Source organism: Physeter macrocephalus, chromosome 2, assembly GCF_002837175.3.
Source record: "Physeter macrocephalus isolate SW-GA chromosome 2, ASM283717v5, whole genome shotgun sequence".
In the NCBI taxonomy this organism is placed as follows: domain Eukaryota; kingdom Metazoa; phylum Chordata; class Mammalia; order Artiodactyla; family Physeteridae; genus Physeter; species Physeter macrocephalus.
The window spans coordinates 70,896,602-70,911,758 of NC_041215.1; positions in this window are offsets into that span (position 1 = coordinate 70,896,602).

Here is a 15,157-nt window from a genome sequence, read left to right on the forward strand (position 1 = left end):
AGGTTTGTGATTCCTTGTATTTGTCTGTTGGTCTAATTTTGGGGGCAGTGGTTTGCCCTGTGACCTTACTTCTCTGAAGGGTCTCAGGAGAGTTGTTGATTTTTCAGTTTGGTTAGCTTTTTACATGTTTTTTTTTTTTTAAGACAGAGTGACATATTCTAGCTTCTCATATGCTGGATCAGAAACCAAAATTTCTTTATACTTATTTTAATGATCTTTCTTAGAGATCTTTTTTTTTCTAGTTTAAAAAGTATTATTTGTTTAATTTCAAAAGTACTCTATTCTCAATGAAAAAACATGAGGAAGAAAGAATAGAACACATAGTCACTGGAAATCCTTCCATGCAGATGTAAACACAGTGAGCGTTTAGAGCCTTGCAGTTTACTTAGATTATACAGTGTTTGAAGTAGAGGATAAGTGCATGTTCACATGCAGGTAAACAGTTTTTGAGTCTGTCTTAGCCCCAGATAAAGGCCATGGAAACCAGACTTTCAGGAATGTTAGAGAGCCTAAATTTGAGCTTTTTATCAGACTGTATACTTATGTTAAGTAGTATACCATGCTTATGTAGAATTATTACTTTTCTTCATTATTTGGTTACAGTCCAGACTAGGTGACCTCTAAGAGCACCTGGCTCTCTTAGAAATAATCAGGGAAGGCTGTATCTTGGCAGAAGTCTGAATTTACAAAGCTCTCCCTGATAGCTAACCTGACTTCTTTCTGACATTAACGTTCAAGTTTGGATGAGACTAAAGACAATTTTCAACCCACATCCCCAGGGAAGTTACTTTTTCCTCAACTTTGGAAATGAGTCTAGAAGAGGAGTAATTTTGTTTTTTTGTAAAAATGAATGCTTGATATGCTCCACAGTATTAGATTATTAATTCTACCAGCATTAGTACAGCCTTAATATGCAGAGTCTGAAACAAGATAAACCTTTTTTTTTTTGCTTTTTTTAACTTTCCAAAGGTGGGGTCCTCAGTCTTTAGAGGTCTGGAAGGACTGCTCAGATACATTTGGCTAAATAATCAAAGTATGTTCTTTTTAAAATGGATTTATCATGTTACAAAATCATTCTTTTTTTTTTTTTTTTTTTTTTTTTTGTGGTACGTGGGCCCCTCACTGTTGTGGCCTCTCCCGTTGCGGAGCACAGGCTCCGGACGCGCAGGCTCAGCGGCCATGGCTCACGGGCCCAGCCGCTCCGCAGCATGTGGGATCCTCCCGGACCGGGGCACGAACCTGTGTCCCCTGCATCATGAAATTTTCATTTCATTCTTGTAACTATATTCTATGATCTCTATATTACTCATTATCCAGGAATATCTTATTCTTGTGGTACTATGTTATTATTATTGCATAGTTAAGGTATTTTGATGTTTTCTAACCTAATTTTTAGAATTCTGTAAGCCACTGTAATGATATTTTTGGTTAGGAGTCAGAGTGGATGGGGCACTCAGGAATGAGTTAAAATTAGTGTAACTGTAAAACCTGGTTTACCCAAGATTGTCCTGGTTTAGGCTTCTTGTTCCACTGTAATTATGGATCGCATCATTTTCATTCTCCAAAGTGTCCCAGTTTTGAGGATCAGTTACAACATCATGCTACAAAGGCACCTGGTGGATAATAATATCAAAATATTTGCATAGCAATTCATAGTTTTTTTTCCAGTGGTGTCCAAGCTGAGAAGGGATGGAAGATTTAAAAAACAAGGATTTTTGTTAATTCTTTAGTTAGTATAGCAGATTAGGAGTTGAGGGACTGGAATCAGAAAAACGTAGGGGTCATTCAAAGCTCAAGGGATCTTTGCTAGTTGCTTAACTTTTTGAGCCTTAATTTCCTTATTTGTAAAAAGGGAAAAATACTTCTTTCATAGGAGTAGTTGTGGGGATTAAATGAAATAACCTATTAGTGTTTGTTTCCTACAGCTGCTGTTATAAAGTACCATAAACTGGGTGACTTAAAATAACAGAAATTAATTTTCACAGTTCTGGAGGCTAGAAGTCCAAAATCAAGGTATCATCAGTGCCATGCTCCCTCTGGCACATGTAGGGGAATCCTTTCTTGCCTCTTCCTAGCTTCTGGTGGTAGATGCATCACTTCATTACTCCATCTTCACATGGTATTGTCTCTGTGACTCTTCACTTACTCTTCCCTCTGTGTGGGTCTGTGTCCAAGTTCACCTTTTTATAAGGACACTAACCATATTGGATTAGGGTCCACCTTAATGACCTCATCTTAACTTGACTACACCTGGAAAGACCCAAATAAAGACCCAATAAGGGTCTTTATTTCCAAATAAGGTCACGTTCTAAGGTATTTGAGTTAGGATTCTAACATATCTTAATTGGAGGACAGAATTCAGCCTATAACAGTATTTTTAAAGGTTTTAGTTAATTGCTTGGCACAGAATATGCTCTCAATAAATGTTTGCTGCTGCTATATCCAAACAGAAAAATAATTTGTTAGACTAAAATTATATATGGTAGAGGGAATTTTGGATACTGCAGCAGAAACCATCTCTATTCTTCCACCATGACAGAGTCTCTGATTTTTGTCTGGACCATGGCCACTTAGGTAGAGGAATAAAATTCACATTTTCACTTGCAGCTGGTTGTGGCTAAGTTAGGATCAAGAATGTAGGCAGAATATAAGTTCTTAAAGAGAAGGGTAATACCTTTACCTCTCTTTTGCTCCTTCCTGCTGGCTGGAGTACAGAGACACAATGGATGAAACTGGAGCTTTATCCTGAGCCAGCCACCTGTTGGAAACAAGGCTGAGTAACGAGATAGAAAGGATCTGGGTCCCTGCTGGTTATGCCAGATCTGGATTGTTCAGGTGATGTGAGATGGAAATAAACTTTGATCGTGTTTAAAGTACTTTTATTTGGGATTTGTCATTTATAGACAAATCTAATCCTCATTAATACACAACCTCTGGGTACCAAGACTATCATTCTGATAGTCAGATAAAAATTCATTCAATCTGGATATTTCTCTATTACAGCACCTAATGTGGTCCTTTAACTGAATTCCTTGTGGAAGTGATAGGAGGATTTATTGTGCTTAATTAAACTCTGTATATATATATATATATATATATATATACACAGTTTACAATTACATGCATATAAAATAAACTATAAATTGTTAGATTTTGATATTTTTAGTTTTGCCTTACTAATGAACTGGTAAGAAACCTTGGCTAATATGGCTGGGAATACGCTCTCTTCAATACGATGTGGGTCCTCTTCTGTGTGTCCTGTGTTGGTCCTCTCCTTAGATCCTTAGGTGCTTGGAAAGTACTGGTTGTCCATGTCTCGTTTCAGGGTCTGCTTCACTCATCACACAGATTCATAGTCTTTAATCATTACCCCGAGAACTGACCCAGCAAAACAGCAGCTCTGACTTTGACTTGAGTGTATGCTCAGCTTCTTCTGCTCTACTGCCTGTCCTCTCTGCATCTGTGATAGAGAATGCAATTTTAAGTCTCTATGGAAACAAATCTTCCTCTTTTTTAAATTTACGATGTCTTTCTTGCAACTTTAAAAAAATTTTATTGGAGTATAGTTGATTTACAATGTTATGTGGAAATGAATCTTTCTATTGGGAATTCAAACTCAGATTTGATCCTTCATGTTTGCAGCTTACAATATTTACTTTGTAAAATCAGAACCGTTTCCCAAGCTCCAGAAGCTTTATGTGAATGGCTGTTACAGCTCAGTCCCTTCCTGTCCACAGCAATGAGAATAACATAATTCATGACAAAGGTGGGCAAGCTGAGATTTATAATCAAAGAGTACCAGTTTTTATCACTTATTAATAAATATGCTCACATTTTTGGATGAGGAAGCACACTCACATTGACAGGGTTGAAGGAGTGAAATTGGGTATGTGTGCCCTTTAGTGCTTTTCCAGTCAAGGTCATCTATGAAGGTTACACTAAAATAAGTAACGGCTCATTCACCTATGGTGATATTTCTTCTCCTTTTGTTTTCATGAAGTTTCATTTGCAATATTTTAGCCCCGTGTCAGTTGAATTAAACTGAGAGAAAGGATATTGTGTACCCCTCAAATGGGTGGATAGGAAGATCACAGACCCTGCAAGATAGTACTCTCAACTATATCAGCTCAAGAACTTGCAGTCCTGGAGCAAAGAGTAGGGTGGAATTTTGGTAGCAGAATTGTTAGCGACAACTGTGACTCTGTAGCCTCTCCCAGCTGGGGCATTGCCTTCTCCTGCATGATGTGCACCAGAAATATTCTTTCTCACCAAGAATAGCAAGTGGGGTTAAAATCCGGAAGTAAGAGCAAAGGGACAAAAAAGAACTTTATGACCAGAGCCAGGATTGCCCATAGTGTAGAAATATGGAGCCGGCCGACTTTTCCCAAATCTCCTCCTCTGATTTATGTCTCCTTCTCTCTGGTCTCAGGAAATTTTATTAATTCCTAAAATACAATACCCCATCCTTTACTTTGTGCTGTTGGTAATTGTGAACTTATCAGTGGGAACGGTAAGCTCCTTGACGGAAAGGAAAGGATCACATTTATTTTGATCTCTGGATGATGTTGGTTTTTTTCTTCACTGAACCTAGCACAGTGATTCATACGATTGCCGCTGCTCATTAAAAATGTACCAAGTGGAAGAAACAATCTTGAGAGGAATCAGCTTGTAAAAAGCCTTGCTGTTAGGTGAGAATAAGTTTAATGTGGCCAGAAATAAGGACCATCAGGAGAATACTTCAGTAATAAGATTATGATGCTCATTTGCCTCGAGGGCCTCTGTGAAACTGAGAAAGTGCTGGCTCATCTCCATTTGTTAGTGCAACCAGAATCTTGGAAAAAATAAAGAAATTGTGGAGCAGGGTGATACAAAGTTGTGATGTAATCGTAAATATTTCCATTTAACAAACTAATGCTTTGTCTTTAACTGCAAAATACAGTGCATTGTCATTCTGTGATTCATACAATAATTATAGGATATATTAATATGTAATATATTTATGCCTAATGCATGAAAATGAAGCGGCGTTTTAATGGGACTTGATTTTAAAATTTATTGTGAGTGACATAATTTAACCTCTATAGTGTATCTCTGTAGCTGTATGGACAACTTCATTTAGAGTTAATGTCTAATTCTGAGAATTTTCAAACCTTGAAGACTCAAGCCAAATGACCCTTTCAACTACCTATGACAGGTGCTGTTTTACACATGTTTGCTAGAAATATTTTATTTTATTTTTTATTTTTTTTTTTTTTTGTGGTATGCGGGCCTCCCTCTGCTGTGGCCTCTCCCATTGCGGAGCACAGGCTCCGGACGCACAGGCTCAGCGGCCATGGCTCACGGGCCCAGCCGCTCCGCGGCATGTGGGATCCTCCTGGACCGGGGCGCGAACCCGGTTCCCCTGCATCGGCAGGCGGACGCGCAACCACTGCGCCACCAGGGAAGCCCTAGAAATATTTTAAATAGATGCAAAGGACATCCAAAATACTAACAGTTGAAGGCAAAAATTATCCATTCATGTTTCAAGAGGATTATCCACTCATCCTCCATAATGAGGAGAAAGAATGTTCAAGGCTTCATTGCATAAGCCCACTCCTGTCACATATCTGTAAGTTCACAGGCATTGACCAGAAAAACAGTGTAGGACCCACTGGGTATGCTTACAATATTCATTTTTCGATCATTACTAGTTACAAATAAAGTTTTTGAGTATAGCACTCTCTAGGTTCCAAAAATAAGATACATCAGCTCTGTACTTTGAAGTCACCTTCACTAAAGGATAAATAACTGGATTAAGTTGTATAAATGATGCACCAAATGAATGCAATAGATGCATTTGCTATAGCAATATAGAGGATCAAGTGATCATAAAAGGCTGGGGTGGATGGTCAGGGACATTTGATGGAAGACTGGACACTGATAAAATTTAGCCTAGCAAAGATAAAATTTAACTCATAATCTTAATATCCCGATCTTGGATCTAAAACCCAGCTACATAGGTCCATGGGGGGGACGAGTAGGTTATCTGAAACTCATTGCAAAATGAGTTTTTAGTGCTTTCGGTTAACAATAAGTTTAAAAGTTTCAACAACGTCATTGAAAACAGTTTTAACCAACAGTACTTGAAACATGTTACACAGAACAACAAAAGTGGTAGTCCAGGCCATCTGTGTTGGTCATACCACACATGGACAAATGTTTTCAGCTATGGAAGCCACGATTTGGGAAATTTACAAATATGCTGCGACATTTTCAGAAGAGAGTAATCAGAATGATGAATGGTCTCATGAAGCTTTAAATAGCTGGAGAATATAAGATTCAGGGAAGTACAGATTTACTCAATATAGGAAATGGCTTTATAATCTAATTACCTAGAGATATACTCAGATAACTTGAGTGGTAAATTTCTACTGGAGATGTTTAAACATGGGTATGATCAGGGGCAGGGATGTTGCATGTTAGAGTGTGTGAGGAATGATTAAGGATAGGAAGGATGCTGGGTGTTCTTCTTTGCTTGCAAGTAACAGAAACTTACTTGGGCTTTCTTAGGAATGAAGAGAGGTGGTTATTAGAAGAATTTACATAGTGGGTTTAGGACTAGAAACTTGGCAGTGTTCCAGATAGCCCTGAATGTTTGCTTTCTGTGTTTATCATGGCCATAGTGATCTTTATTTCATGGAAATTTGGCTTCTTTCTGTGGATCTATCCATTCCTCTCTTGCAACTGACCAGCTAGTCACTCAATTTTCCTGGGCAAATTCTGGAGGAAGTGAATTTGACAGGTTCAGCTAAATACCTTCACCTCCATTGAGCACAGCCTTTGGAGCTGTGCCTCCTCCTGGGAAGTGGCCAGCCTAGGATGAGTTCTCTTTGGGTTAGGTTCCAATCTCTTATCCAGTCAGTGGCCAGACCATTGGACTAACTACTATGGCTTCCCTGCAAAACACTGGGGAATATGGCTGAGGAAAACAGTTTGAGCTAAAGGTGGGCCTGGGCCATGGCCTGAACCATGACCAGTATAAATGGAAACACTACATATTTTTCAGTTTCCTCTGGAACTTGTAATTTCCCAATTCTGTGATGCAGGGTAGGATTGGAGTTGGACCTTGATCATTAAAAATAAGATAAGAGGAGGTTATGGCAATTCCTGATATGAAAAATAAGGTGGAGGGCTTTCCTGGTGGCGCAGTGGTTGAGAGACACGGGTTCGTGCCCCGGTCCGGGAAGATCCCACATGCTGCGGAGCGGCTGGGCCCATGAGCCATGGCCGCTGAGCCTGCGCGTCCAGAGCCTGTGCTCCGCAATGGGAGAGGCCACAGCAGTGAGAGGCCCACGTACCGCAAAAAAAAAAAAGAAAAAAAGAAAAAGAAAAAGAAGGTGGAAATATATATTATTGGGGTAAATAATATAAAAAATAAAAAGGGGTGTTTGGAACTAGTTTTATTATTATTTCTCATTATTTTTCAGTTTGTAATATTGACCTTTATTATATACTTTCCTCCTGTTAACTGTGGAGGCCATGTATATACTACTAAACAAAAAGTAGACAAGGTACTCAATTTGTCGATATGTAAAATATTTTTTAAAACTATGAAACACTGAATATTTCATAAAGTTAAAAATCATATGTTGTAGTAAGTGGCTTCATTCTTATTAGTGGCTGATTTCTCTATATTAAAAGTCATGTGGGGGGCTTCCCTGGTGACGCAGTGGTTGAGAGTCCGCCTGCCGATGCAGGGGACACGGGTTCGTGCCCCTGTTCGGGAAGATCCCACGTGCCGCGGAGCGGCTGGGCCCGTGAGCCATGGCCGCTGAGCCTGCGCGTCCGGAGCCTGTGCTCAGCAACGGGAGAGGCCACAGCAGTGAGAGGCCCGCGTACCGAAAAAAAAAAAAAAAAAAAAAAAAGTCATGTGGGAAGATGGAGTGAAAGCAAGAATGAAACAAAGCATTTTTTACTTGATCCTTTCTTTTTTTAAAAAAAGGCATTTGTTTTAAATTTTAGTTCATTTTGCTTTAATTTTTCCTTCCTCAGCTGTGTTTTTTTTTCTCACAGCTATTACAACCTATCTCTTTCTCAATATGAGACTCTATGATGTTTTCTAGAAAAATGTCAGTGCAAACAAAGTGTCCTCTTACCATATAGCCAGTCAGGAACTCAGCCCAGTTATAAAAAGAAGTTTTAAAATAGTACGGGCAAGAATGATAAGAATCTGTGTATATTTGTTCTAAATACTACTACCTTCTTCAGCTTAATGTCCAAAAGGACCTGCGTTTTCCTAAGGGCCAGAAAAACAGCCTCGCAGAAGGCGGTCACATTCTCACGACCTTGCTTTGCAGGGACCTGACCCAGATGTGGTGGGAAACACAGGACAGCAAAGCCCTTACTGAGTCTTTCTTTGTATGCCTGATGCTGTCCTGGCCTTAAGTGTCCCTACTACAAAGGCAGAAAAAATGGTAATTTAATAATGTAAAACATACTGCAATTAAAAAGTAAATTACCTAAAGGGAAGAACCCATGGACTTAATGATTGGAAATGTGGAATAGTAGCAACAACCAGAGTAAGTAGACATAAGACTGTGTGTGTGTGTGTGTGTGTGTGTGTGTGTGTGTGTTAAAATTTAATGTAAAAATCAGAGAATTTTTTTGGTATGGAGTACGTCCTACCAAAAAATCTATAAATTTTCCCCATGGGTGACTTCTAGGGAAAAATAAGAGCAATCTGATAAGTTTAATGCATCCCTTTCCCCAAACACACACACACACACACACACACACACACACACACGCACACCCCAAATTAAATTAAATGAAGAAAATGAAAATAAATCATGTACACTTTTGCTCTTTTCTGTCTTATTTCCCATATGGGGAATTGCCATAACCACACCCTTATCTTACTTTTAATGATCAAGGTCCACCTCCAATCCTATCTTGCATCATGGAATTGGGGAATTACAGGTTCCAGAGGAAACTGAAAACTATGGAGTGTTTCCATGTATACTGGTTATGGTTCAGGCCATGGCTCAGGGCCACCTTTAGCTCAAACTGTTTTCCTCAGCCATATTCCCCAGTGCTTGGCAGGGAAGCCATAGTAGCTAGTCCAGTGGTCTGGCCATTGACTGAATGAGGGATTGGAACCTAACCCAGTGGTTATCAGGCACCATAACTCTTCACTGATTCAGCTAGAGGGAAAAACAACAACATTTTTTTGTCATTTGTCCATTTTTGTGTACCCTAGTTGAAGATATATTTCCCTTTTAGAAATTCCTTTTGAAATAATTTTCTATTTTAAGCATTATGTGACTATACATACTTGTTTTATGTAAGTCTCATTTATCAACTCCCCAAATATTTATGGGTAAAGGTAGGATTAAAAATGATGTTAAAAAATGAAATGTAAAATGCAACAAACTCTGAAATTATTATTATGCCATAATCCATTTGTGATAGGTTTCTGTTTTGATTCAAATGACCTCTAGTCACTTTTCTGATAAGCCACTGACATCTTTTTTTAAAAAAAATTAGTTTAGTTATTTTTATATTTATTTTTGGCTGTGTTGGGTCTTCGTTTCTGTGCGAGGGCTTTCTCTAGTTGCAGCAAGCGGGGGCCATTCTTCATCGTGGTGCGCGGGCCTCTCACTATCGCGGCCTCTCTTGTTGCAGAGCACAGGCTCCAGGCGCGCAGGCTCAGTAGTTGTGGCTCACAGGCCTAGTTGCTCCGCGGCATGTGGGATCTTCCTGGACCAGGGCTCGAACCCGTGTCTCCTGCATTGGCAGGCAGATTCTCAACCACTGCGCTACCAGGGAAGCCCCACTGACATCTTTTTATGTATGATGTGTCTGCTGATAAGATTCAAGGGAGGCAACCCCTTCACTGATTCCAGTGATAATAAAAATATTAACAGTCAGAGAAACACGGTCTTTGGTGGCTAAATGATTCATAATTCATTTTGCAAGATCCAGTGATCCAGTCCTTAAAGAAGTAGGAAGCCCGGGTCCTGGGATCAATATTGTGGGGACATCTTATCATCTAGACTTCTATGTAGTCAGTTTGGCTACACAGCATCTCTAGAGAGTTACATTTGGGGTCCAGAGGATGGTACAAATATTTAAAAACTTTTCTCATCATGTCACCAGCCAGCCCTAATAGAGTCTCCCTCAGGAATCTTGGAATTCTGCTTTTTTTCCTCTTTTATTTATTTATTTTTTTTAAAATTTCTTCCCTCTACCAATTGCCTCAATCCATTCTTCCTTCCTCTTTCTTCCCAGAGGCTAGGTTCCAGTCTGGGTGTAGTGATGTGTAATCTTTACTGTCTCCACGCAGAAGAACTTAGGTCCTTCTTATTGTGCACAGTAGAACAAGAAAAGGCTAACTCTTCTTAACACTGTCAGCTGCTACTTACAGTCTAAATCATGTGCACAGTTTCCATATGCTCTTTTTAAGATCCTCTCTTTACCATTGTAGTTTTTAATAGCTACACACATTTTAAAGAAAGGAACAGCAGCATCTACATTTTAGCAAAATGACTCTGGTCTCAGTCGTAACTGATGGAAGCTTCATTTTCTAGGCAATCTGATTGGAACCAGTGAGGAGGCCAGGGGATGGTTCATGGTGTTACCTTGCTTGTTTCAAAGTTGCATTGGCGTAGCAAACACTGTAATTAAAACACAACTTCATTTTTGTTTCTTGCTTCTCCGCTTAAAATTTATTCAGTAGGAAAATGTTCCCTCATTACCAAATGGTATTTCCAATAGCCCCTATGACAATTAGGTAATAGACTCTTATGGTCTCAGAAGTTTACCACAAAGGTTGTTTATTCCCTCAGAAGCTCCTGGCAATCTGGCAGTCCTCATTTTGAGTGTATGCTCTGAGTTTTGAAAAAGTCATACATCCTTGTAACCATCTTGCCAATCAGGATATAGAATATCCCCATTACCCAGTGAGTTTCCTTGTACATTTTTATAGTCAATTGTCCTCCAGCCCTGAGCTCAGGCAACCTCTAATCTGCTTTCTGTCGTTATAGATGAGATTTTCCACTGTAAAATTTCATGCAAATGAAATCATATAGTATGTATTCATTTGTGTCTGGCTTTGCTAACTTAGGATAATGATTTTGAGATTCATTAATGTCAATGAGTGTATCATTAGTTCATTCCTTTTTATTGTTCAATAGTATTCCACTAATTGATACAGCATAATTTGTTTATCAATTTACTTGTATGTTTGAGTTGTTTCCCGTTTTCAGCTATTATGAATAAAGCTATTGTGACCATTCGTGTACAAGTCTTTGTATGGACAGTTGTTTTTACTTGGTGAACACTTAGTGGTATTTTTGAGTAACATGGTAAATGTATGTTTAGCTTCATAAGTGATGCACAATTTTGCTCTCCCATCAGCACTGTATGAGTGTTCCAGTTGCTCTACATCCTTCCCAATATTTGATATGGGCAGCTTTAAAGTATTAGACAACCTAGCAGATATTAGTGAAACCTCATTTGATTTTAATTTGCATTTTACTGATGACTTTTATGAAGTAACTTTTAAAATAGTTTGTTCAGACACAGTACCCACAATTCAAAAGACCCTCAATAAATTTTTGTTGAGCTTGTAATAACTGGATATAGAAAATGTCACTCATCTAAGGAATTGAGTAAAGTTTAAAGCATTCTCTGGTATTTATGAGTCATTGAGCAAGTTATAAAAGGAGAGAGCTAAAACTAATTCTCAAGAATTAAAAAAAAATTGTATGTTCTCTTCTGTCTATCAAGTATGATATCCAGGCAATTGCTCAAGGCCACATAGGTAGTGCCAGAATGAAGGTTAAAAGCCACATTTTCTCATTCTCAATTTAATTCTCTTTATATTTAAATCAAGATAAATTTAAAACATTGATTTTTTTGTAAAGCAACTATACTCCAATAAAAATTAATTTAAAAACATTGATTTTTATACCATTTTATTGAATTTGTTTTATTCAATTACTATTTTGCCACAGTTATTTCTTCCATTCATCATTGCAAACTTTAGCTCTGTGATAAAAACTTAACCATCACTCAGAATTTATTGCCCTTCATGAAAATGTATTTCAGGTTTCAGATAACTTATTAAAAAATGAACCTTTAAACGTGTGTTTATTTGGGGAGACCTACATATTAGGTAGTATCTTTGTTTCCTACCTTATTATTATTTTTTAAGCAATTATTTCATAAGCATTTCAGAGGTGAATTGCCTAAAAAGACAGTGCTCTGTGTATTACCCCTGAGTCCTGTAATTGCATTTAGCCTTGCCTCAGATGAGCTGTATTTGTGCTATGTGCAGCTAACTGATAGGCTGGGACACTCCATTGCACAACCCAGGGCATCAGTCCATTTCAGTGCTTTGTTAACATTAAGTAGCCAGTGAGAAACAATTTGATAAAAGTCCCTGGTTTTTACACACAGAAGTTCAGACAAAAAGTTGCCTGAAGTAAGATTCTATTTAGGCAAGGAAATACAGGAAATAGAGCATTATAATAAGGCTCAGATGTCAAGAACAGGAAACGCCTGTTAAGCATCGTTGATTTGGCCATTTTGATGGAATTGTTTACCCCAAACCTCCTCCTTTGTAGTATTCTTTAACAGAAAAAAATCTTACTTAGCCTTTGAGGCATATTTTAATTATTATTCCTCTCTAACATGGCACATTACATTGACAGCTCATTTTAAGTCTGATTTTTTCTTATTTTGAAGTACTTGCTTTGTGTATGCTTTTTTTCTTCATTGAATTTTAGTGTACATTGAGAAGTGGCCTCTCAAATCACCAGCCCCACCCTGGTCCGTGGAAAAATTGTCTTCCATGAAACCAGTCCCTGGTACCAAAAAGGTTGGGGACCGCTGCTTTAAAACATTTAAGAGGTATAGCTTTGGCAGTCTCTTTTGTTTAACTTGCGCAGGACTTCATATTAATTTGAAAATATTTAAAACTACCTTAAATCAGCCAATGGGCTATGTTTTCTCTTTTAATTTGTATTAGTTTGATAAATATTTTGTTGAGTGTTTTCTGTGCATCAGGTGCTGAATCAGATACTAGGGATGAATAGGAAATGGGCCCAGCTACCAAGCACTTCACCATGTGGCTTCAATAAAACAGAAACAGTTTCATGGTACCTAATAAAAGCACGCTGTGTGCTGGGACTTAAAAGCTTGCATTTGGGTAAATGATTTAATATCCCTGGACCTCATTTCCTCTCTGTGAAATGAAAGGGTTGAATTACATGGTATTTTACATTATCTAACATTATAAAATCATTTTACCAGAGGTGTGCTGGTCCTGGGCCCGATTGCCCTACGTTCAATCCTTCACTCCTCTCCTATATACTCCGAGGGTGCAGATGATCCCTTCCAGGTGACTTTTCCAGGCTCCAGTGTTAACTGACATCTGGCAGGATTAAGTCAGGGAGAGGCTGGCTTAAGTCAATGGTGGAAGATTGGACGGCAGGGTAAAGAGTGGGTTTGGAGGAGAAAGAAATCAAGAACACCCCTCCTCTTCTCAGCCTCAGATGGCTTCTCTCTTGGTTTTTATCTCCTTCACTGCTCCAGCCTGCACTGCATCCAGACCCACCATAGTTTCTAGTTTTCATAGGGTCATCCTGCTGGCCTCTTGGTTCCAGGAATTGCCTATTTTCCCATTATCCCTCTAGCTTAAGAAAGATAAAACTTTCTGCTATTGCCCATCACCAGGGTTATTTTATAGTGCCCTGTTAAACTCTCAGCCTCACCAATCTCCATGAACCTGTGTATTTTCCATTCCTTCTTCTGTGAACACTGGAAGTGGTTTCTGTTTTTCTGGTTAGACTGTGACTAATCCGCAGTGTTTACTTCCTATTTACTTTAGAGCAGTGAAAGTGCTTTCAACAATTGAGGAAGAAAAATAAAAGAATGGATACATTCACTGAGCTGACCCAAACTAGTTCTTACAGTGGATACTGGCATCAAAAAAATGTTTGTTTTATGTCCCTTTTGGTTGAGTATTGAAGGAAATACAGGATCCACTTTTTTATTGAAGCTGCCACCTTGAATCTTTTGAAAGTTAAGTCCCAAGTAAATCAAGGTGCGGGAAATCTTTAAAGAAGTACTACATTAGGGGACTTCTCTGGTGGCACAGTGGTTAAGAATCCGCCTGCCAATGCAGGGGATGTGGGTTCGAGCCCTGGTCCAGGAAGATTTCACATGCCACGGAGCAACTAAGCCCATGCACCACAACTACTGAGCCTGTGCTCTAGAGCCCTCGAGCCGCAACTACTGAAGCCCGCGCACCTAGAGCCCTAGATCCTCAACAAGAGAAGCCAACGCAATGAGAAGCCTGCGCACCGCAATGAAGAGTAGCCCCGCTTGCCACACCTACAGAAAGCCTGCGTGCAACAACGAAGACCCAACACAGCCAAAAAAAAATAAGTAAATTAAAAAAAAAAAGTACTATATTAGATTGTGTGCTTCTTGGTTCTTAGGGCAAATGGCTTTATTATAGCTTCTACATCTCTTAAACATGTCACTTTTCCACCAAGAGTATTAATGAAAAATAAAATTATAGTGGTAAGTGTATTAGCAACCTAATGTTTTGGTAAAAGAAAGAGATGTAAGAAACTGTTTTAAAGACTTGGCTAAGCACTGTACTTTTCTTGCATCTATTTTATCTCCACTGTCTTTAGGTTGCTAAGATACTTTCTTCATTTCTGGCAGTTTCACCAGGAGAGGACAAGAATACAAACTGAGGTGATTTCACTTTTAAATGATATGTACTTGTCTCTTGTGGAGATTTTTAAAAATTTAATTTATTCACCAAAAAAGAAGGGGATGGGATAAAAATTCACTCTATTTCTCCCCCCACCGCCCCAACTTTGGACATAGAGATAAGAAGAAGAGGCATTCATGGTGATTGGATGACAAGGAAAATAATGGTATCATTGCTGGTACATTGAGAATCTCATAGAGAGGAACTAGGTAGATAACCAGTGAGAAGGTCAGTGTATTTGTTTCCTGTGGCAGGTGACTTAAAACACACACTTGATGGCTTAAAACGGCACAGATTTATTTATTATTTATTTTTTATTTTTTTGCAGTACGCGTGCCTCTCACTGTTGTGGCCTCTCCCGTTGCGGAGCACAGGCTCCGGACGCGC